A 22,650-nucleotide genomic window follows, 5' to 3' on the forward strand; every position below is an offset into this window, starting at 1 on the left:
TAACATTAAACACCTTACATTTTTTAGTGTTCAAATATTCCGTCGTATTGAAAGAATATATATAGGCTAGTCAGATATATTTATCCTTGACACCTTTCCTTGGCGATCACATTGGCATGGATTATGCACACTTCAGATGGTGGTAAGACACCATATTTCCTACACCCACGATGAATTCATTCATGTGATGATGAACCAATAAATAACTTTGTGTTAATGCACCTTGTAACTGTCCTAAATCAAATGGTAAAACTTTGCTGAAATGGCACACAGCCGACAAGGATAACTTTATGTTGCTCTTTTATCAGTGTCAAACATTTGTATTGAAAACTATTATAGTTAAATGTAACACAGATTTACAAAATCATGCATGGTGCAAGTTTCTGCTGTGGTAATTGCTTTACTGTAGCTGATAAGGAATAGCAATATCAACATCAAAAGATAGGCTTGCTACAGTAAAGAAGTAATGATCATTTTAAATTGCCTCTTATTCTTTATATGCTCTATTAGACAAGAGTGAAAGGACACACATTTACTCAGAGAAGGGATGGGCAGTGCCTCTACCGCTAGATATCTGAGGGACTTGGTCCCATTGCAGGTTTATAAATAATGATACAAGTAATAATGATAATAATTATAAATATTGTATGCAGCAGTGAGAAATCAAAGCATTAATTGATTGCGGTATTTGCATTATTTCTCTATTCTTTAGGGATTGAGGTTCAGCAAAAGCAAATCTCTGGAATATGTTTTGCTGCTTCTGACTTTACCGATACGTTGCATTGTGTTTGTATTTTGAGATTCATGCGTGTTTGCCCAAGAGTGTGTGTAACCTGTTGCAGTATAAAGCATTATTTCATAAATGTGTTCATTCACACATGTACAGGTTAAACATTGATGAGTGTCTGTGAGTTGTGTGCCGGGTCAAACACTAGGAGGGGGTCTGCAGTTGGTGTCCTTGTTAAACCTTAAAGACATTTCATGCATCTTTATGAATGTGTTTGTTTTTGCAAGTGTGTTTGGGCAATGTGCATCTTTGTGTAATTCAGGGGAACATTTTTCCTTTTGTGTGTAAAACTGTATACATGGCCTTGTAGCTTCCACACAGCACAGCTCACTGGACAGTATATCGTTAGCAGTGTAGCTCTGTGCATAGAAAAAGGAAGCCCCTGCATTGTTGATGTCCTCTAAGTGTTTTGTAAATATGAATTTGCAAACAAGTTATTTGTACATGTAAATCGTGAGGTGTCAGATTGTTTGGGTTAGTGAGAATGGCAGGTTTGTTGTTTTCCTGAGGGGTTTTCTGTGATTGGTCAGGTTAGTAATGCCTTTAATAATCACAGAATCTGGTGACCTTTTACCGACGTCACATAGACTTAGTTCAATGATGTCTTACAGCCCAAATTGTAATCCTGAGCATAGAGTTGAAGTTAAGAATGAGAAATAAGGGTCTGGAGTAATGTGGTAAAGAAAGCGCCAAGAAAAGGTCATACATTTCAAGGAAGCTTTTTGGACGACACCTGCAGCATGATTTACTTCTCTGCTCCATATGTGGCTTGTCAGGATCTGTAACGTATAGAGACACCTGATAATGTACATTAATAAGGACTGAGATGGAGGTGTGTTTAATCATTTGACTGTCACTACTGGAAAACATTTTAACAAACTCATATTCTTGACCAGAGCCATGCTGCATGAAGGACAAACGTTTTTACTGTTTAAGCTGGCAAGAGATGTGTAATATCCCCCTTTTTTTGTAATGAAATACAATATCATCCAAATTGATCACACAGCAAATTTTGACCTGATGATGGCAACGCTGTCAAAGCTTCTTCCTCCATACGTAAATACGTTTGTTTTTATTGTACAAACTGAAAGCACAATTTTAGAGTTTGTAGAAATATGTGATATGGTATATTTTCAATATATTTTGGGGTATTTTAACATACTTTAAGGCAAGGCAAGGCAAGTTTATTTATATAGCACCTTTCAGCACCAGGCAATTCAAGGTGCTTTACAAAAATGAAAGACATTCAGACAAAGGCATTTAAACATTAAAATAAAAACAAAAAATGAAAGACATTAAGAAAATGGCATTTAAAATCAGTCATTAAAAAGAAAAGCTAATAAAATAAACATTAAAAGATAAAAGTTACAGTGCAGTCTAAGATATGAATAGTTCAATTATTTCGGTTATTGATTTTTAATTTATTCTCAGAACCTCCCTTTGGAAATCCGAACATTTCCGTCCCGATTGTTAATTTAGACTGATTGTTTTCACCATGTTATGCTCGCATGACATCCACAATCGGACCCTCAGGGATCATTCTGTACATTTTCATTGTTATGCGGATGATACTCAACTATATTTATCAATCAAGCCTGATGAAATGAATCATCTAAATAAAATTCAAGACTGCCTCAAGGACTTAAAAACGTGGATGACCTTAAACTTTTTGATGTTAAACACGATCAAAACTGAAGTTATTGTACTTGGCCCGAATAATCTACGAAACAAATTATCTAAAGATATACTAACTATGGATGGCATTCATTTGGCCTCCAGTGAGACTGTAAGGAATCAGGATTTATCCTTTAACGCCCACATAAAATCAATTTCAAGGACCGCCTACTTCCATCTACGTAACATTGCAAAAATCAGGCATATCTTGCCTCAAAACGATGCAGAGAAACTAGTCCATGCATCCATACTTCAAGGCTGGATTATTGTAACTCTTTATTATCAGGGTGTACCAAGAAGTCAGTCAAGTCGCTTCAGCTGATTCAAAATGCTGCGGCTCGTGTACTAACCAGAGTTAGGAAAAGGGACCACATTACTCCTGTTCTTGCTGCCTTACACTGGCTCCCTATAGAACACAGGATAGAATTTAAAATTCTTCTTCTCGCCTACAAAGCCCTTAATGGGCAGGCGCCATCTTACCTTAAAGAACTCATTATACCCTACTGTCCTACTAGGGCATTGCGTTCCAAGAATGCAGGGCTGTTGGTTGTTCCTAGAATCTCTAAAAGTAAAACTGGCTCTGGGAGCCAGAGCCTTTTCTTATCAAGCTCCACATTTGTGGAATCAGCTTCCATTTTGTGTTCGGGCGGCAGACACCCTATCCGTTTTTAAGAGTGCGCTTAAGACCTTCCTTTTTGATAAAGCTTATAGTTAGGGCTGATTAGATTCAGCCCCTAATTTTGCTGATATAGGCTTAGTTTGTTGGGGGACATCTTACTTCTTCCTTCTCTCTGTCTATACCTGTGTACTCTCATGTTCCGATTAACCCAGCTTCCCCACATTTCTTTCTTTTTGGTGTCTATATACGCCGGGATCCGGAGTCATGGATGATCCTGCGGTCCTGTGTCCTGCATCGCGAGCCCTGGATCTTGAGTCGTGGCTGTGGTCCTGGATCATAGGTCCTGGATGGATATCCTCGTAGATTCATCTTCCTATTATACACACATGCATTTCCAAACATGTGGACTACCTATGTTGCAAATGTATTATCTTTTCAATTTACACACGGCATCTATTGCACATCTGTCCGTCCTGGGAGAGGGATCCCTCCTCTGTTGCTCTCCCTGAGGTTTCTCCCATGTTCCCCTTTAAACTGTGGGTTTACTTCGGAAGTTTTTCCTTGTACGATGTGAGGGTCTAAGGACAGAGGGTGTCGTATTGTCATACTGATATTCTGTACAAACTGTGAAGTCCACTGAGACAAATGTAACATTTGTGATATTGGGCTATATAAATAAACATTGATTGATTGATTGATTGATTGATTGATTGATTGATTGATTGATTGATTGATTGATTGATTGATTGATACTCACCTGTGGTCTTTTTATAGTGCTAACATCCTGATTGATGAGCCAACAATTATGCTATCGGGTGTTTGGTCAGGTGGAACGTGTTTCTTGATTATTGGTCCATGTGTGTAAATTCCTGTGTCTTACGTGGAGAAACGTGTGCAGTGGTTTGCAAAAAGTGACATGTCGATTTTCAAATTGTGTGAAAATCTGAAAACGTGTTTAGAGTTTTGGAGATTTGAGCCGATGTTTTGCTCTTTGAGTGTCAGTTAAAATAATTGTGCTTTATGTATAATTTTAGTGTGTTAATAGCAATCGAGAACAACTCTAATGATGAATTGTCTTCTTTCTGTTTTCATGTGCTTATCAATTCTGCAGACCAGGGGATAAAACCATGGGATCTAATCTCAGTAGAGCCAAGAGGAGTCTTATACACTAATAAAACAGGTAGGTAACTTAAAAATGAATGTCTGCTTTCATGCAAACAACAACAGTACCACATTATAAACAAAAATATATACATAACCATAAAATGCTAAAAATAATAAAACAAATGCATACAGTGATGCAGTGGTATATGCTGCTTGAAAAGTTAAGTCAGAGATGTGTTGTTGCTGTTGCTAATGGAATATATGTGTCATTAAAGCTACTTAAATGTTTGCAAAATTAGTTCGAAGGGTACCTGAAGTTATGGCTTTTCAAGTTTTTTTTATATAACAGTTGCTCCGCTCCACATGTTTCTTGCACTGTTATGCTCTACTGAGGAAACAGGGAAGAGTCTGTAAATCACTGCTGCTTCCCACAGCTCACCTCTCAACAGCAGTCACAACACACACTGAGCTGCACACACACACACACACACACACACGCAGCGTATTCACCGCACTCTGTGTTCACTGACATCCATCCTTTGCTAAATGTGCACACACACACACACACACAAACAAATACACGCGCACACATATACACACACACACAGGGAATGAGGCAGTGAAAGGGCAGTGGGATGTACAGCTGTGATGGTGTGTCTCAGAGAGAGATCAGCCTCTTTAATAAATGATGAGTTTGAGGAGGGAAGCAGTGTGTGTGTGTGTGTGTGTGTGTGTGTGTGTGTGTGTGTGTGTGTGTGTGTGTGTGTGTGTGTGTGTGTGTGTGTGTGTGTGTGTGTGTGTGTGTGTGTGTGTGTTGTCATGCAGTGGATGTTTTGCATGTTTTTATTTAAAGTTGTTATGTTTAGTTTTTCGTAACCGAAGACTGAGTGTGACAGTTGAGATATCATGTGGTTAATGTTACTACATGTTGTGGGTTAGGGTTAGATGTGAGATGGATACAGTAGTAAAAAGTGAAGAAGTGGCTTACTGGTCATGCAGTGGATACTATGCAACGTACCAAAGTGCAGGGAAATCAGCAACTGACCATATTAAAAGTTATACGATTTTTTTTTTTTTAATCGTTATGTGTAGTTATCCATACTTTATCTGATGATCTGTGTGACAGATCTGATCTTATATAATTAATGTTAATGTTACAACTCAGCAAAATCAATCAAGTCAAAATGCAAATGTGAGTAAATGGTTGAAATGAATACCCATCACCAAAAACCCCTCTATTTCAGGCCATGTTTAAATACAACAGGTTGAGCTTGTTGTTCTGCAGTGGGAACTAAAGTTCTTCATCAGTCCAAAAATGTTGCCTGAACCAAAAAAATGGACCACTCAGAACAATAGTGGACTGATTTATACCATCATGATAGCACTGTCAGGATTAGAGTTATGTCTGCTTAGATCCACTCCACTAATTATAATGTTAAACACACCTGGGACCTGCAGTAATAGACCTGCTTCACGTCTCTGGTCATTGGGTGGACCTCGAAAAACCTCTAGTTGGAACAATCAGTTTTCCAATTAGGACTCTTACAAATGTGGTGGACCACATTTTAATTCTGAACATAAGTGAGTAATCACTACAGTCATTGTTTTTAACACATCACCACCACACTGAATTAACCCGTGTTAGATGTACTAATGACTGTAGTGTCTCTAACCAGGTGAGGTATACTGTGGTCAATACTCTATACCCCCTACCTGTCTTTAGTTACACTCTGTACACCTCATGTATCAGCACACGAGTGGGGTGTGAACATGAACTAGGTTGCAGCAGCCCCTGTGCCATGAAGCGTTTGACTAATGCTCCTTGATGACTCCCAGGGCCATTACATGACAGTTAAGTTGATAGATGCCATCAACAGAGAGGTAATTCTCAGTTTGACAGGCCCGCCGCTCTCTACAGTGATGAAATGCAAATCTGATGAATGCCTTCACACGTGTTCCTACCCTGTTCTGTTTTTAGGCTGAGCAGCCATTTTTAATCAGGCCATATCAGATGAGCTGTAGATCACCCAATAAATGGGAAAAAACACTGTTGAGTCATTCAAGACAAAGAGTACGGTCTGAAACTCATTGGGCAGCAACACGAGATACATCTATGGCTGCAACTAACTATTATTTTCATTATACTTTATGTGACACATCCCATTCATTTTTATTTTGGTCAATAAAAATACAGAAAAACATAAGAGTAATTCCCGGAGCCCAAGGGAATGTCTTCAATTGCAGGTTTTGTGTGACAAATACTCAAAAATCACGAAAATGTATACATTACCAAAAACACAGAAAAGCTAAAATTCCATTCAAAAAAGACTGAAAGGTGCAGTTGTTTGGCTTTTTTGCCTGAGAAAAACTAAAGCATGAAATAAAAATAATAAAAAAAAAATCATCTATCTTATTTCCATTTAATATCGTTCTGAAGTTCCAAAATACTTTTTGGAGGGCTCATTGTGGTTAAATGTATTATATAAAATGCTCAACAATGAGCACAAATCCCAGTGTAGACTCTGTATGGTGCTCATAGGTTGAAAGCTATTTTATTAAATCCTTCTGAGTAGGACCTGCACAGGAAATGTTAGTCTTTGTTTCCCATGAAGTACACCAAAGCGTGTATAGGTAAATCCAATTTCTATTGTGAATGTTCTGTATCTATCACCGCATGTGGACACCGCAGTTATTTTGTTATTCAGAGATCAATTATTGTGTGGGTAAAATCTGTTCAATTTGAGCTATCTGTAAGGTCCGGAAAATCCATTTGTATGTTTCTTACATGATACAGCCTTGACCCTTTCAACCTAATGCAGGTCACGAAATGGACCGATTAATCGATACAGTAAAGGTTGGCTTATGTTGTCTGACTGCGTGAAAGGAACAGTCCTGATACCAGATTATTACCCAAGTTAGCCATTGCATCCCCTATACAGAAAGTATATTAAAAATCAATGTTCAGTGAATGAACTGAACTTACTCAAAGTGGTGAGTTTTCTATTCCATGGGGATTGGTGTTCTGTATAAAGGATCGAGGGATATACATCAAGTCTGGCTGGCTGTTGGGCTGTTGTGTTTTCTGTCCTATTTATGGATCATCAGTCTTTCCTGCCTAAAATGTACTTTGTAAATAATTAATGATCACAGTCCATTGCACCCGTTAGACTGTCAGAAGTCTTTGACATCATGCCTACAGACAGACACACACACACACACGTGCATGTGCACCTAATTACTAAGTGAGAATGAAAATAAAAGTAACACTTTTCACGCATTTCAGGAAAAGGGCAACACACTTCCTATCTCCTACAACAACACAGTCTCACTCCCTGATAGTCCAATAGCGACGCTTGGTCAGGGTCCTTTGGCGTGCAGTTGTGACGCGCCGAGTCTCCTTCAGCTTCATAAACGGACGGAAAGAGTTTTAAACTGATTGCAATGTATTTCCATCGGCGGTGGTATTTGGCGCTCAAGCAATGCATCCGTCCATATCGGCGGCAGTTAAAGGCAATGTGAGCGTCCATTCCCATTGGATAACGGAGGATTTTACACCCGGAAGTAAGTATTCTCCTTACTGTTGATTTTACAGTGATATCTGCACTACTCATCAACTCAGTCTCGAACACACCAGATTATCCTTGTTAATTACACAACATTGATTGGTTTAAATTGTGTACAATGCTTTTGTATTTTTCCCCTTTGATTCGGAGAAACACATTTTTTTCGGAGTTTAGGATTGCCGAAGACACTACACTACCCATAATCCTCAGCTATCGTTCCGCTTTGCTCATTCCATATGAAAAAAACGTTTCGTAAAAGATAAAATCATACTTTATTCAGCAGTGCTTGCTTTACTCTTTGAAAGTCATCACATGAATGCATTGTAATAAATGGTTTGGCTGCATTAAATATTTTTTACCGTTCTGTTTTAATTTCACAATAAAGTTAGTAGTAATATTTTGTTTTGATATTATTGTTTTTTTATTACCTAGACCGCTGAGTCGTGTTAAGACCATCTTTTCTGTGTTGCTGTGGGTTTTTTCCATCACTTTTGTGTTACAAATATCAAAACAATAACTAAATATATCCGTCGTAAACTAAACCGTAAACTTCCGCTCCGCCGCCTTATTGGCCACAGCGGAGAAACTGTGGTTATGGGCTACAGAGGTGGTGTTTTCTCTGAGAGCCATCCACATCCCAGGACTGGAAAACAGGGGGGCCGACCTCATGTGGAGGGGCCCCCTGCCAGGCGAGTGGGCGCTTCACCCGGAGGTGGTGAAGCAGGTCTGGGCCCAGTTCGGGAGAGCAGAGGTGGACCTGTTTTCCAGCCGGCGCAACAGCCACTGTGCCCTGTGGTTCTCCATGGCTCTGAGCGACGACCCGCCCTTGGGGCTGGACGCGTTCGCACACGAGCCATGGCCAAGAAAGCAGCTCTACGCCTTTCCACCGCTGCGTCTCATTCTCCCTCTCCTGAGGAGAGTGAGGCGAGAACGTCTGGCAGTCATCCTAGTGGCTCTGGATCGCGTCAGGGCACCGTGGTACTCAGAGATGACACAGATGAAGGTGGGCCAGCCCTGGGCAATTCCCCAGTTCTGGGGGGCGATGTCTCAAGAGGCAGGTGCAATCGGGGCGTTACCCACTCTAGGCCAACCTCTCCAGGCTTGGCTCCTGAGAGGGACAGGCTGAGACAGGGTGGATTGTCTGATAGTGTTATTCAGTCTATCGAGGCAGCTCGAGCAGGATACTTACTGGTGGACAGAGGGCTTGCTCAGTCCACAGTGAAAGTGTATGCAGCAGCCATCTCGTCCTGCCATGAGGGATTTGACGGCAGGTCAGCCTTTAGACAGCCACTGATGTTGCGGTTTTTACAGGGGGTCAGGAGGCTGCGCCCAGTAGTGCATGCCTCCGCCCCGCAGTGGGACCTGCCGTTGTTGCTCGAGGCTTTGGTCACAGAACCATTTGAGCCTCTGGAGCTCTCCTTCCTGAAAGCACTGTCGTGGAAGACAGCATTGCTACTTGCCTTAACGTCAGCCAAGAGAGTGTCCGAGTTAACCACTCTGTCGGTGCACCCAAGTTGCTTGTTGATCCGGGGTGACCAGAGCGGGGCGACACTCAGGCCGAACCCCTCCTTTGTGCCCAAGAGCCTAAGTAGTGCGTTCAGGTCAAGGGCTATTCAGTTAGGGGGCTTTAGTCTTCCACCCCATAGTGGGGCCAGGGAAGCTAAACTGCATCTCCTCTGCCCGGTGCGTGCGCTAGCATGTTATGTGGAGCGCACGGCAGCCCTTAGACGCACCGAACAGCTGTTTGTGTGCTTCGGGGGCGGGTGATCGGGAAAGCTCTGTCCAAGAAACACCTGGCAGGCTGGCTATGCGAGTGCATTGCACATGCCTACGGACAGGCGAGAAGAGCCTGCCCCGCGGGGGTCCGTGCACACTCTACACGGGCTGTGGCTGTGTCAACAGCCTTATTCAACGGTGTGAGTGTAGAGGATATATGCACGGCGGCGTCTTGGTCAATGCCAGGCCCCTTCATAAAGTTGTATCTCTTGGATATGTCTGGCTCTTTCTCCTCGTCTGTTCTTGCTGGGGCAACACAGGACTGGTGAGGAGGGGGGGGGGGCTGTGGGTCAGTGGGCATCTGACCCCCTCCCCGGGCGTAATGCGCTTACGTTTTTCCAGGCCCCCTGGTCCCGGGGGGCATGGTGCACACTGAGCCCTTACAGAGCTGGAGGGCTCTCCTCGCCTGCCTGGGGGCAGGAGGGGAGAGCCCTCCACACTATAGTCAACACACGGGGTCAGTGTCTGAGTGTGGGGGACATGGGGCACTTGCGCTCTCCCCGTGCTCCTTAGGGACTCGGGAGAGGTGGTGCACAGTGAGCCCATACGGGGCTGGGGGCTCTCTCCGTCTGCCTAGGGGCGGAGGGGGGGGAGCCCTCAGCACTGTTTTTCTTATCGCAAGGTAAGCGCGTCAGAGTGTGCTCTGTCAGCCGCGGCCCAGACTTCTCCATGGTTACAATCGAGGTACAGGAGGGTGAGGTGCAGCGGCTGCTAACCAGAAAGCCGGTCAGGGGCAGTGGGGTGGAACGGTGATGTTGGACGACAGCGCGTGTATACATCGGGGCTTGCGAGAGATATAACGAGGGGTTACGTACAGTATGGTAACCCTTGTTATATAAGCACAGGCGGAGCCCTCTACTCGGGGCACTGTCTGTCCTATATCACTCACTGAAGAGAGGTGTAGGATGACAGTCAGGAGGCGAGGCATCCTTTTATACGGTGAGATGCACGCGCATTCAGGTAGGCCCGTCCTGGGGCCGGCTACGTCTATAGAAGTCTCAGTAGGTGAATGCTTGCATGATAAGGTAGTACCCATTATGCTCCGCCTGTGCTTATATATCAAGGGTTACCATACGTAACCCCTCGTTTCGTTGCATGTGTTATATTTGATGAAAACATTTAAGTATTAAGAGTACATACAAAATAGGGGGAAAGTAGAAGGTCAATGATAGAAATATAGAATAGAAAATAAGATACTGTAAATTATATCTAGAATAAAACACTTTAGTGCCGGATGTACAAAGATATGAATAGGAGGATGTGCAAAACAGACAAACTAATTAGAACTTAAACTTTATTTAAACATTAAAGAATACTTTAGGTTATGGTCTTCTTTTAAATACATGTAAGCAAAAAGCTTTGGGGGTATCTACAGATAAATATTAAGCCTGACAAAGTACTTAATAAAGTCTAATATATTGCATGGTTTGTTTTGGGACTTGACAATCAACTTTCCTGCAATGTTAACTATGTTGAAGCACTTATTTTAACAGATATTATACATATTTATTATACTCTTATAAGATGTATGTAGATAGAATAAGAAATTTGCAGAATTTGACAGTTTAATGGTGGAGGTACACACACATTGATAGATGTCTTGTAATGCACTGATGAGGAACCTGCGACCCAAGTTTTTCATTCATTGCATAACTACACCGTAGTTGTGTATATGATATGTCAATAAACCTTTGAAAATCTTGAAATCTTGAAAGAGATGTACAAAATAGCCATTATATACAGTCTTTAATTAACTATTAGTAGAGAATAACAAGCAATGAATATGCTTTATAGGGATCTGCAGATAAATGTTTAGTCTTCTCAAGCACCAACTATCAAATATCTCGCCTGATTGTTGGCACTTGACAATCACCTTACCTGAATTGTACTCAGGTGTAACTAAAGTCTGATTTAAGGGTTGTTTATATCTCACATCATTAATCAGAATCTGCAAAGTAACTAAAATAAATTTAGTGGAGTAAAAATACCAGGTTAACCTTAAAGAAAGCCCTCAGGATTATAAAAGACCCCCATTACCCCAGCCACAAACTTTTCTGTCTGCTGCCGTCTGGCAGACGGTACCGCAGCATCCGGAGTGGACACAGACCACCAGACTCAGGGACAGTTTCATCCCACAGGCCATAAGACTATTAAACACCTGCACTTTTGAAAAAACATCCATAACATTCATCTGGCTGCTACTTAGAAATGATGTATCTAATATATCATATTCCAATCACTTGTACTCTTATTGCACTATTGCACTATTTCACTATTTTACTATCTTTCTTTTTGTATTTACCTGCACAATTTTTTCTGTTTATCTGTTTTATTGTGTTGCCTGTGACCTAAAAAATTCTTTATTATTCCGCTGGGTTATTTTGCACCTCTTCTTCTCCCACATTCCACATCACAGAAACTTCAAACATCAAAACGTTCAGCTCGGTCGGGAATCAATGGCTATTACTTTTCTTATTCATAACTTTCATAATTCCAGAGATACATCCCATAATTCATCACATTTTTAACATGGAAGTCAATGGAGAAACTCTTCAGACTTGAATACTCTTCATGCAACTTCAACTGCTAACTGCTCCTTCATACTTTCACTCAGAAACCTCATTCCAACTTTAAAATTGTACACATCTTTCTGACATTATTCTTGTAACACAACTTTTAAATCTGATTCGTACTTTTAGAGATATTAAACATTGTTCAGACCTTGGTAAAGAGGCCTTCTTCAGATTTGAGAGTGCGTGATATCACAGCTAGAGTGGAGGACAGATTTAATTTTGCCTTCATATTTTCTTTTAAACCTGCCATAATTCCCAAACCCTACATTCCTGAGACATAATTTTTCATGAGAAACGTAGGAAAACATTTCGTAGCTTGAACAATAAATACAAAAATAATTAAACAAAATGCCTCTTGAGGGCATGAAGTGACAAAAACGTTCAACATGTCTCCATTAGGCCCATTGTAAGTTCAGACTGATCTTTCCTCACAGCAACCGCACACCTTTAGTTAATCTGCCAAAAAGGCCACATTATTAACCCGAAAGTACACAAAAAGTACACTTCAAATGCTCAAGTTCCTTGGCATGCTTCAATCACCATGGAAACCTTTGATCTCTGGACACGTCATTAGCTCAAATATAAACACCTGTGTCATGGAATGATGATGTCATAACTCCAACTGACATGCTCAGAGCAGCAGACTTCAGATAATGGTTAATGGACCTGCCCTCAACAGCTCTACTTCAATTACGGGGTGTCATCATATCAGTGACGTGCGGTGAGGTTCATGGCTGGTGAGGCAATGACTCTTTCTTTTAAATTTGAACTTAATCAAAATATTCGGTTATTTACAAAAGATTTTTTAGTCTGATGCTTTAATTCATTCTAAACAGACCGTTCAACAAAAGGATACCCAAAATCTAAATATTGGATTGTTCTTTCTTAGTAAGATCCCATTTTCATTACAATTGTGGTCTTACCTTGACTTGAAGATGAAGTCCATGCTATCCTTTTGGACAACAATCTCTATTACTTTTTTGTAAAAGTCCTCCTTATCTTCCTGTAGTTTCAAAAGTCTAGTTTGTTGTTTGCGTCTACCGTCCCTGTGTCGAATAACAGTAGAAACAAGAACCTGTGGGCTCACATGCGCCCCCTTCAGTGCGGCAGAGGTTATGGCTGCCTCCCCTGGTGCTTTTTTCATTGCCGTTGTACGATGAGACTAGCGAGCCTAAATATCATATATACGTGAAATAAGTTATTTAGAGACTATGGATGGCGAGGATAAATGTAATAAAGGGATCTACAAACATTACATTGGTGACATACAGTGAGATGGTGCAGGCATGCGCTTAGTGCCCGCTTTCCAGCCAGTTTCTGTGGGGTGATGCATTCTGAGGTGAGGCAGAGCTCATCTGTGCCTCACCTTACCCCACAGTAACTGGCTTGAGCGCGCTCACAAAATAAGTGCCCGCGCTCCAGCCAGTTACTGTGGGCTTACGACAGGCAGAGCTCGTCCCTGCCTCACTTCTCATCGGTAGTTGTAGCGGAGCTCGGCAAATTTGCTGATTTTGACTATAAAAAGCGATTGGAATCATACATAAATCACACTTACAACACAGATCAGTGGAGACATTTTATTATTATTACTATTTAGTTTTTCTTTAGTTGTTTTTCCCTTACATTGGAGTATGACAGGTGAGGCTCTGCCTCCCCTGCCTCCCCTGACTGCACATCGCTGCATCATATGCCGTTTCCATGGAAACGCATCCCTCGCCATAAAACACGATGTCGCTGTAACTCCAATGGACACGGTCCGATCGCCCCCCAAACTTCGCTTGTATATCACCGGTCCATGCCTCAACATCAATACGGCAAATTTGAGATCTCACCATAGGCTGTTACCATGGAAACGCATCCCTCGCCAAAAAAACACGATGTTGTCGTAACTGATATGAAAATGGTCAAAACACCACCAGACTTCAGATGACAGTTAACGGTCCAGCCCTCAACATGTCTATGTGCCATTAGTGAGTTTTCCTCAAAACCTGTTGCCATGGCAACACATCCCTCGCCGTAAAACACGATATTGCTATAACTCCTATGAACATTTTCAAAAAGTGCTCAAACTTCACGTGTGCTAACAGTCCAGCCGTGAAGACATCTACGTGACGGTTTTGAAATTTCTTCAAATGCCGTTGCCATGGCAACACAATGCTCGCTATGAAACACGGTTTTCTCATAACTTCAGTGAAAATGCTCCAAACGGCCCAAAACTTCACAGGTTTGGTAACGATGCAGCCATCAAAACATCTAAGCGTATTATGGGGTGTCATCAAATACCGTTGGCATGGCGACAGATCATTCGCCATCAAGTTAGTTCAAAAGTTTGCAGTTCAAATATTCTGCTACTTTTCCAAGCCTTTTTACTTTCTTTTCTTCTCTCATCACACATTCAAGCCCCCAGTGTTCATGTATCATTTCAATCTAAATTCTTCACTTTCTCAAATCGCCAAAACTCTAAACACGTTTTCAGATTTTCACACAATTTGCAAATCAACATGGCACTTTTTGCAAACCACTGCACACGTTTCTCCACGTAAGACACAGGAATCTGACATAAAGTCACGTGTTAGCTGGTTTAAAACACTGATATTCAAAATGCCTCACACATGGACCAATAATCAAGAAACACGGTGAGTACGTGGGGTGAGAGTGAGAGGAGGAAGAATGAGAGCTAGAGGTAGAGCTGTAGGGAGAGGACGTGGACAAAGAAGAATACTCTCTAATGAAATCCGGGCCACTTTGATTGACCATGTTATCATCCATGGTTTGACGATGAGCGAGGCTGGACAGAGGGTTCAGCCTAATATTTTTTTACTCTAAGTTTTTATTTCTATCTACTGTATTTGACAGAAGCATCATTTTTGTTTTGCAATACAGAAACAACTGTAACTATGTGCTGAGATGCATGTTGCACAATGTTATTTTTGAATAAAATGGGATTTTTTCTTCAACAACTCATTTGTATTTCTTCCTTTACTGTATTTCTGTAAACTCAAGCAATCTTTCTCTGCAGAAACCTCTATGTACAGAGCATAGCCCATAACAGATGAAAGTGCTTTAGATTGTGCTCAGCAGTGTGCAGTTGGGTGCCAAACAATCTAGTATTATGAATGAAGTGTGTTATATTTGGTGCAAAAGTTTGCATTTGATAAGTGTTTATGTCGTTTTGAGTGCAGTTCTTCACTTAGCAGGATAAATTAGGTGTTTTGCACTTTGGGTGTGTGGTTTTTGCACTTTGGGTGTGTGGTTTTTGCACTTTGGGTGTGTGGTTTTGTGAATTGTGTTTAGTGTACTGAGCAATTAAAAAAAGAAATTGTGTTAGCAATAGAGAGGCGAAAAAAAGTAAGTCAATGGAGAGAGAAAGATTATCTTTTGATCCCGTTTGAATTTGCAACGAATTGCACATATGATGTTTGTCAATTTAAAAGATAATTTTGCAAGTCAAAAAAATAAAAATGTGCCGTAAAACTGTGAAGTAACACATTTGTTTGTGTGAAGCGCTCAATGAACTACAACTCTGGTCTTGCATACACGTCACCAACACCAAGATGGCCATCACGTTAGCACATTTCACCTCTTTCTTTCAGAATGAAGCGAAAAGTATTAAAAGAGGTGAAAATCACTACAAGTCTGGCAATGTTGAGAACTGTACACAAAAGGGGAGTAGGTCGGTTCCAGCATGCGGGACCGGCTTTACAAGGTTTCGGTGTAACACGAGTGTAATGTGTAACATTGATGTCAGCTAGCTAAATTCACTTACTTACTTACTCATTTACTTACTCTGGGATTTGTAGTCTTTCTAGTTGCGTATTTTTCATAGTCTTATATTTCAACAGTTTTAAGACAAACTGTGACTTTTTTTTTTTTTTTTTTATAAACTTTGTTTATTGATTTTCGTACACAAATTAAACAGAGATGACAGAGCAGTTGTGATTGACAGTGTCACATTACAGTTGTGCAGATCACATAACATATGAAACATTACAACAAGACAGACAAAAACAAACAAACAAAACAAACAGTCGGCTTGGTCACACAACAAAGCACAACCTCATTCTCTTAATGATGATAATAGTACAAATACATTTAAAATGCTTCACATATACATATATATCCACATACATATAAAATAATAATAAAAAAAATAAATAAAAAGATATATCCACATACATATTCGGGTTTTATTCCGGAATATCCGGGAAGGTCATCCTCCCTGCATAGGCAAAGAAAGGCCCCCAGACACTCCGGAACTTCCCGGCGGAGCCTCTCAATGTGTAACGGATTTTTTCAAGCTGCAAATTATTAAAAATGTCCCTTATCCACATAGTGTGGGAAGGTGGTGTTGGTGATTTCCATCTTGTTAGAATAAGACGTCTTGCTAGTAATGTTGCAAAGGCTATAAGGTCTGCTTTGAGCCTAGGCAAAGGCAGGTTTGGGATGCCAAATACTGCAGTAATGGCATTAGGCTCTATAAGCGTCCCAGTTACCTCTGACAAAGTACTGAAAATTGAAGTCCAGTAGTTGTGCAGAGACGTACATGACCAAAACATATGCACATGGCTTGCAGGTGTTTGGTGACATTTTTCACAAGAAGGATCTATATTGTCAAACCCTTTGAACAGCCTGACTTTAGTCCAATGGGTGCGGTGAACAACTTTACACTGAATCAAACCATGTCTTGCGCAGACGGATGAAGTATGCACACGCTTAAGAATATTGCCCCAAAGGTCCTCTGAGATCTCCTGCCCCAAATCCTCCTCCCAAACAGCTTTCAGAGAGTTTAGAGAGGTTGAAGATAGGGTTTGGATTTGATTGTAAATACACGAGATAATTCCTTTCATCACAGGGGCCTGAGTGAGAAAAGCATCTAGAGGCGTGTCATTGGGCAGGTTAGGAAACTGAGCATATCTATTGCGAGCAAAACTCCGAATTTGCAGGTATCTAAAGAAATGATGTTTAGGAAGAGAGAACAATTCTGAGAGCTGTTGAACAGATGCAAAAGTGTTCTCAATATATAAATCTTTAAATGTTTTAATACCAAGGTTTGACCATATCGAAAATGCACCATCTGATATGGAGGGGGGGAAAACATGATTTGCAGCTAGTGGAGCCGAGGTAGAAAAAGCTTGCAGACCAAAGTGACGTTTAAACTGATTCCAAATCCTTAAGGAGGTTTTAACAACTATATTTTTAGCATAGAGGGAAACCGGGCTGTTGATGGGGGAGTGTACAAGTGATGTCAGTGACACAGGCTTAGAGGAAAAAGACTCCATAGCCAGCCAAGCCGGGTGAGGATGAAGTGTATTGGACCTAAGCCAATACTGTAAGATTCTTAGGTTGGAAGCCCAATAGTAAAATCTAAAGTTTGGCAAGGCCATTCCTCCAAGAAGCTTTGGCCTTTGTAGAGAGTCTTTACGAAGTCTAGGTTTCTTTTTGTTCCAAATAAACTCCAAAATTGAGCTATCAATTTTCTGAAAAAACGCTTGAGGAAGAAAAATAGGTATACACTGAAACAGATTTAGGGAGTATTCATTTTTACTGAGTTGATCCTCGCGGCCAAATTTAAAGGGAGCAGTGACCAGCGTTCAAAGTCTTGTTGCATACGTTCTAAACAGGGTGTAAAATTGGCCTTAAAGAGACTTTTAAATGTGCTAGTAACTTGTATTCCAAGATATGTAAAGCTTTGCAGAGATACTTTAAATGGGAAGTTATGTAAAGGACATTTACGTGCGGTTGAGTTTAGAGGAAATAATTCACTTTTACCAAGATTAAGTTTATATCCTGATATGAAACCAAATGAGTCCAGCGTGGCAAGTGTAGCAGGGATTGAAACAGACAAGTTCGAGAGGTACATAAGAAGGTCGTCCGCATAAAGAGAGACTCTCTGTTCTGCGCCATTTCTGGTTATCCCAGTAATAAGGGGGTTAGAGCGAAGCGCAATGGCGAGGGGCTCAATCGCGAGGGCGAAAAGCAAAGGACTCAAAGGGCAACCCTGTCTGGTGGACCTATGAAGAGGGAAATATTCCGATTGATTGTTATTAGTTCTAACAGAGGCCTGAGGCGAGGAGTAAAGCAGTTTAATCCAGGTCGTAAACTTTTTCCCAAAGCCAAATTTGTCTAAGGAGTAGAAGAGATAGCCCCACTCCACCCGGTCAAAAGCCTTCTCTGCGTCCAGGGATATTAATGCTTCTGGAGCACTAGAAGAAGATGGGTTATAAATTGTATTAAACAACCGTCTTAAATTAAAAAAAGAGTGTCTATTTTTAATGAAACCTGTTTGATCAGGGGAGATAACAGAGGGAAGTGTCGACTCAAGGCGTAAAGCTAAGAGTTTAGACAGTAGTTTGAAGTCTACATTCAGCAAGCTTATAGGACGAAACGAGGCACAGGACAAAGGGTCCTTATTCTTTTTCAAAATAAGGGAAATCGAGGCCTGAGTGAGAGTCTGGGGTAATTTAAGAGATTCAAATGAGTCATTAAACATGTCAATTAAAATAGGAGCCAATTTATGTAAAAATGCCTTATAGAATTCAGCAGTGTAGCCGTCTGGTCCTGGACACTTGCCGCATTGCATGGACTTGGCTGCAGTAGCCAGTGCCTCAATAGTAATATTTCTTTCCAAATCGTCAACACAGTCAGGGTGAACGGTGGGTATATGGAGTGAGTTAAAGAAACTATCCAAGTGTGAAGAGTCGGATGTGTTTTCAGAAGTATACAACGATACGTAAAAATCTTTAAACTCATCATTGATTTTCTTAGGATCAATCGTCGAGCCTGAAGAGGTCCTAATCTGGGGAATTTGGTGAGACGACAATGTCTGTCGCAATTGATAGGCTAGCAATCTACTAGCCTTATCCCCATGTTCATAATAAGTATGTCTAGATTTCAGTAACATTTCTGTTGTGTGATCCGTAGCTAAGACCTCAAACTCAGTTTGTAAAGAGAGGCGCTCCTTGTATAAATCTGGAGAAGGAGAAGCAGAATAAATTGCGTCCAGCTGTGCAATACGTTTCGTTAAATTATTAAGTCTTTCCCTCCTCACTTTCCTCTCATAGCCGCTGTAAGAAATTATTTCACCTCTGATGTATGCCTTTAAGGTCTCCCACAACAGTGACGCGGACACATCAGGAGTTTTGTTTATACTAAGAAAGAGATCTATTTGTCCGGAAACAAATTCCACAAAGTCTTCATTTGAAAGCAAACGATTATTGAAACGCCATGGAGCACGGTTTTTATCAGACCCTGTGAAATGTATACTCATAGTGACTGGGGCATGGTCAGATATGACTATCGCATTATGGGAAATTGATTTAACAGAAGGAAGAATTCTATTGTCTACGAGGAAATAATCTATACGAGTAAAAGTGTGGTGGACATTTGAGAAAAATGAATATTCCTTTCCAGAGGGATTAAAAAAACGCCAGGGGTCAGAAATGGCAAATTGTTTTTTAAAGGATTGAATTGCCTTGGCAGACCTAGACGGCTTACAATTTCGGGTCGATGATCGGTCCAGTTGAGGATCCAGCCAGCAGTTGAAATCCCCTCCCAAAATAAGGAAATGTGAGGATATATCTGGTAGAATGGAAAATAAATGTGTAAAAAACACATCATCATCCCAGTTTGGTCCATATACATTGACAAGAAGCACTGGAGTAGAATTAATTTTACCACTAACAATTAAGTACCTCCCGTTTTGGTCTGCCATCACATTTGAACACACAAAAGGAATTGACTTGTGCAATAAAATAGCTACTCCCCTAGATTTCCCCGTGAAAGAAGAGTGGTAGGTATGGCCAATCCAACTGGCCTTTAATCTGCTCTGATCAGAGACCCTAAAATGAGTTTCTTGTAGAAAAAATATCTGTGCACCCAGGTGCTTGAGATGGTGCAAAACTTTGCTGCGCTTAACAGGATTGTTAAGGCCCCTACAGTTCCAGGTACAAAATTGAAGCCCCTCTCCATCTTGTTGTATTAATTTAGGTGAAACCATAGAAGCATCTTAAGAGGCAAAGAGTGAAGCATAATATAACATATTTAGCAGAATGAGGTATAACGAATAACAGCATTTCAACATGTACAATGTTGATAGACCAAGCCGACACGAAAAACACAAAAAAGAAACAACCAAAAAAAAAAAAACACACAATATAGAACAACCCGTTGTGGTAAAAGAACCACGTTACTCCCTCCCACCTTGGCAGAAGTGCCTCCCCATGCGAGACACGCCGATCAAACCTTATAGAAATTGCTAAACGCTCCGTCGTAGCTACCATCCTAGGCTACTACTAACACAGCCTAAGCTACCCAAAGAGAAAGGTGACTGGGTAAAACAAGAGTAAACACGCACAAAATAAAACAGAACATTAGTACGTTCGTCACACGTTTAGACATGTTGTCAGTGACTAATTATCATGGAAAGCTACAATGACTTACTGGGAGATGCAGTCCAAGTTGTCATGAACAAAAAAAAGAAGAAGTGTGACAAGGAGCCGGCTCTGCTCCGTCACACAGCATTTGGAGTGACTGCTTTCTTGAGTTTTGTATTGACAAAGTCATTTGCAGCTGTAGGATCTTCAAACCGATGTGTGTCTCCGCTCGGCAGCGTGATTCGGAGCACCGCTGGGTAGAGAAGTCCAAACGTAATGCCCGGACATGAGTGCAGCTGACGCTTGACAGTTCCAAAAGCAGCTCGTTTTTTAGCGACGGTGGAGGTGTAGTCAGCAAAGATAGAAATCCTCTTACCCTGACAGAGGAGGGGAGACAGTTCCCCGGCCCGACGTAGGATCTCATTGCGAATGTGAAAGTAATGAACTCTTACGACGAATGGTCGGGGTGCATCTCCCTCTCTGGGCCTGTCCCGCAGTGTACGATGAGCTCGATCTAGCAGGGGCTTTTCATCCAGGCGAAGTATTTCCTGAAGTAGTTTGGCGATAAACTCAGTAGGACGAGGTCCCTCCAATCCCTCCGATATGCCCACCAGCCGAATATTATTCATTCTGGATCTCCCCTCCAGGTCCTCGCACCGATCATCAGCATGTTTAGCCTGAGCCGTTAGCCTGCTAACTGTAGCTTCCAGCTCCGTTATCCGGCCGCTATGGTCAGTAGCAGCTCGTTCAAGCTCAAGCACAGTTTGCCCGTGTTGCTCGACTTTAGCTTGTAATGGTCCTATTGACTCTTTTAGTTCTTTTCGGACAGAGGTAATCTCGGAGCGTAGGCTGGAAGATAAAGAGTCAATTTTGCCAAAAATGTCGGCTTTCAGGGAGTCCATCATACTTTGTAAAAGTTCGGCGTCGAGTGCGTTAGCTTCAGCCACCCCTCGAGTAGCGTTAGCCGGGTCAGGCAAAGGCGAGGTTTTGCTGCGGCCTCCTTTCTGTGCTTCGGATTTTTGGCGAGCAGAAGACATTTCGGTTGTTTTGGTTAACAAAAGTCAGGTACGACGAATCCTTAGTTTATGTTCTATTTAATTTCAACAATAAAATACCAAAATTGTGCAGGATTTATGAAATTAAGTCACATTCTCAGGAGCAGCGGAGAAACACGTCTTACATCCTCAGTGCCCGTGACTCCTCCCTCAAACTGTGACTTTTTTTACATGGAAATTATTTTTTTAAGATTGACAAACATCATAGTGTAATTCGTGGCACAATTCAAACGGGATCGAAAGATAATCTTTCTCTCCCCATTGACTTCAATACCTAATTGTTCTAAAATAAGGTCCCATGGGGCGGAAGTTGATGGGCGTGACTTCGCCACTCTATCGAGAAAAACTGTAACTGCCGCCGACATGGACGGATGCGGTGCTTCCCTGAGCGTCAAATACCGCCGCCAATGGGAATACATTGCAATCAGTTGAAAGCTCTTTGCGTCCGTTTATGAAGCTGAAGGAGACTCGGCGCGTCACAACTGCACGCCAAAGGACCCTGACCAAGCGTCGCTATTGGACTATCAGGGAGTGAGACTGTGTTGCCTACAACAGTTAATGTGCCTTAAATTCACTCAGCACTAATGAGTAACACTGTACTTATTTGGCATTAGAGAGGTAGATATAGAAGATGAGTTAGATGCAAAGACAGTAAAACAGATTCACTTTATTTGTGCAGATAAACAAGACGGATAAACAGGCACACACACACACACACACACACACACACACACACACACACACACACACACACAGGAAAGAACACACTCAGGGGGCTGGGTTGGGGGGCTATCACTCCTCTCAGAGTGCTGCGGTCCATCGACCCTGCATGGCTGCTCTCAGCTGGATACGTGTCATCCACAGCAGCCCTGCCTGTTAGGGGGAGAGCGTGGGCTGTGTAGGGTGTAAGGGAGGTGGAAATACATTGGGAGAGAACCAGCAAGGAAAGGATGTGAGAGTGAGTGGAGGAGAGGATGCACTGGTGATGCAATGGAGGAAAATGGGAATGAAAAGCAAGAATGAAAAGAGGACTTTGGTGAGTGCATATGCAGCCTACTCAGTGACTCTATCTGAACACGGTCAGGGGTGAAATGGGGTTGTCTGTCAGATGTTACTCTGCATCATAG

The 22,650-nt window shown here is 41.6% G+C and overlaps 1 protein-coding gene across 4 annotated transcripts in view; it reads left to right on the forward strand.

Moving 5' to 3' along the window:
- The window catches only part of grm3 (glutamate receptor, metabotropic 3), a 51,724-nt gene that overhangs the window by 893 nt on the left and 28,181 nt on the right, over nt 1-22,650 (forward strand). For 2 of the 4 annotated variants that reach the window (XM_071203493.1, XM_034085411.1), the window contains exon 2: nt 4,192-4,260. The exons of the other annotated variants lie outside the window; for them this stretch is intronic. The gene's annotated coding sequence lies outside the window, so the exon portion shown is untranslated. The remainder of the gene's footprint in view (nt 1-4,191; nt 4,261-22,650) is intronic. 4 annotated transcript variants of the gene reach the window in all.

This window comes from Pseudochaenichthys georgianus, chromosome 6 (genome assembly GCF_902827115.2).
Source record: "Pseudochaenichthys georgianus chromosome 6, fPseGeo1.2, whole genome shotgun sequence".
Classification (NCBI taxonomy): domain Eukaryota; kingdom Metazoa; phylum Chordata; class Actinopteri; order Perciformes; family Channichthyidae; genus Pseudochaenichthys; species Pseudochaenichthys georgianus.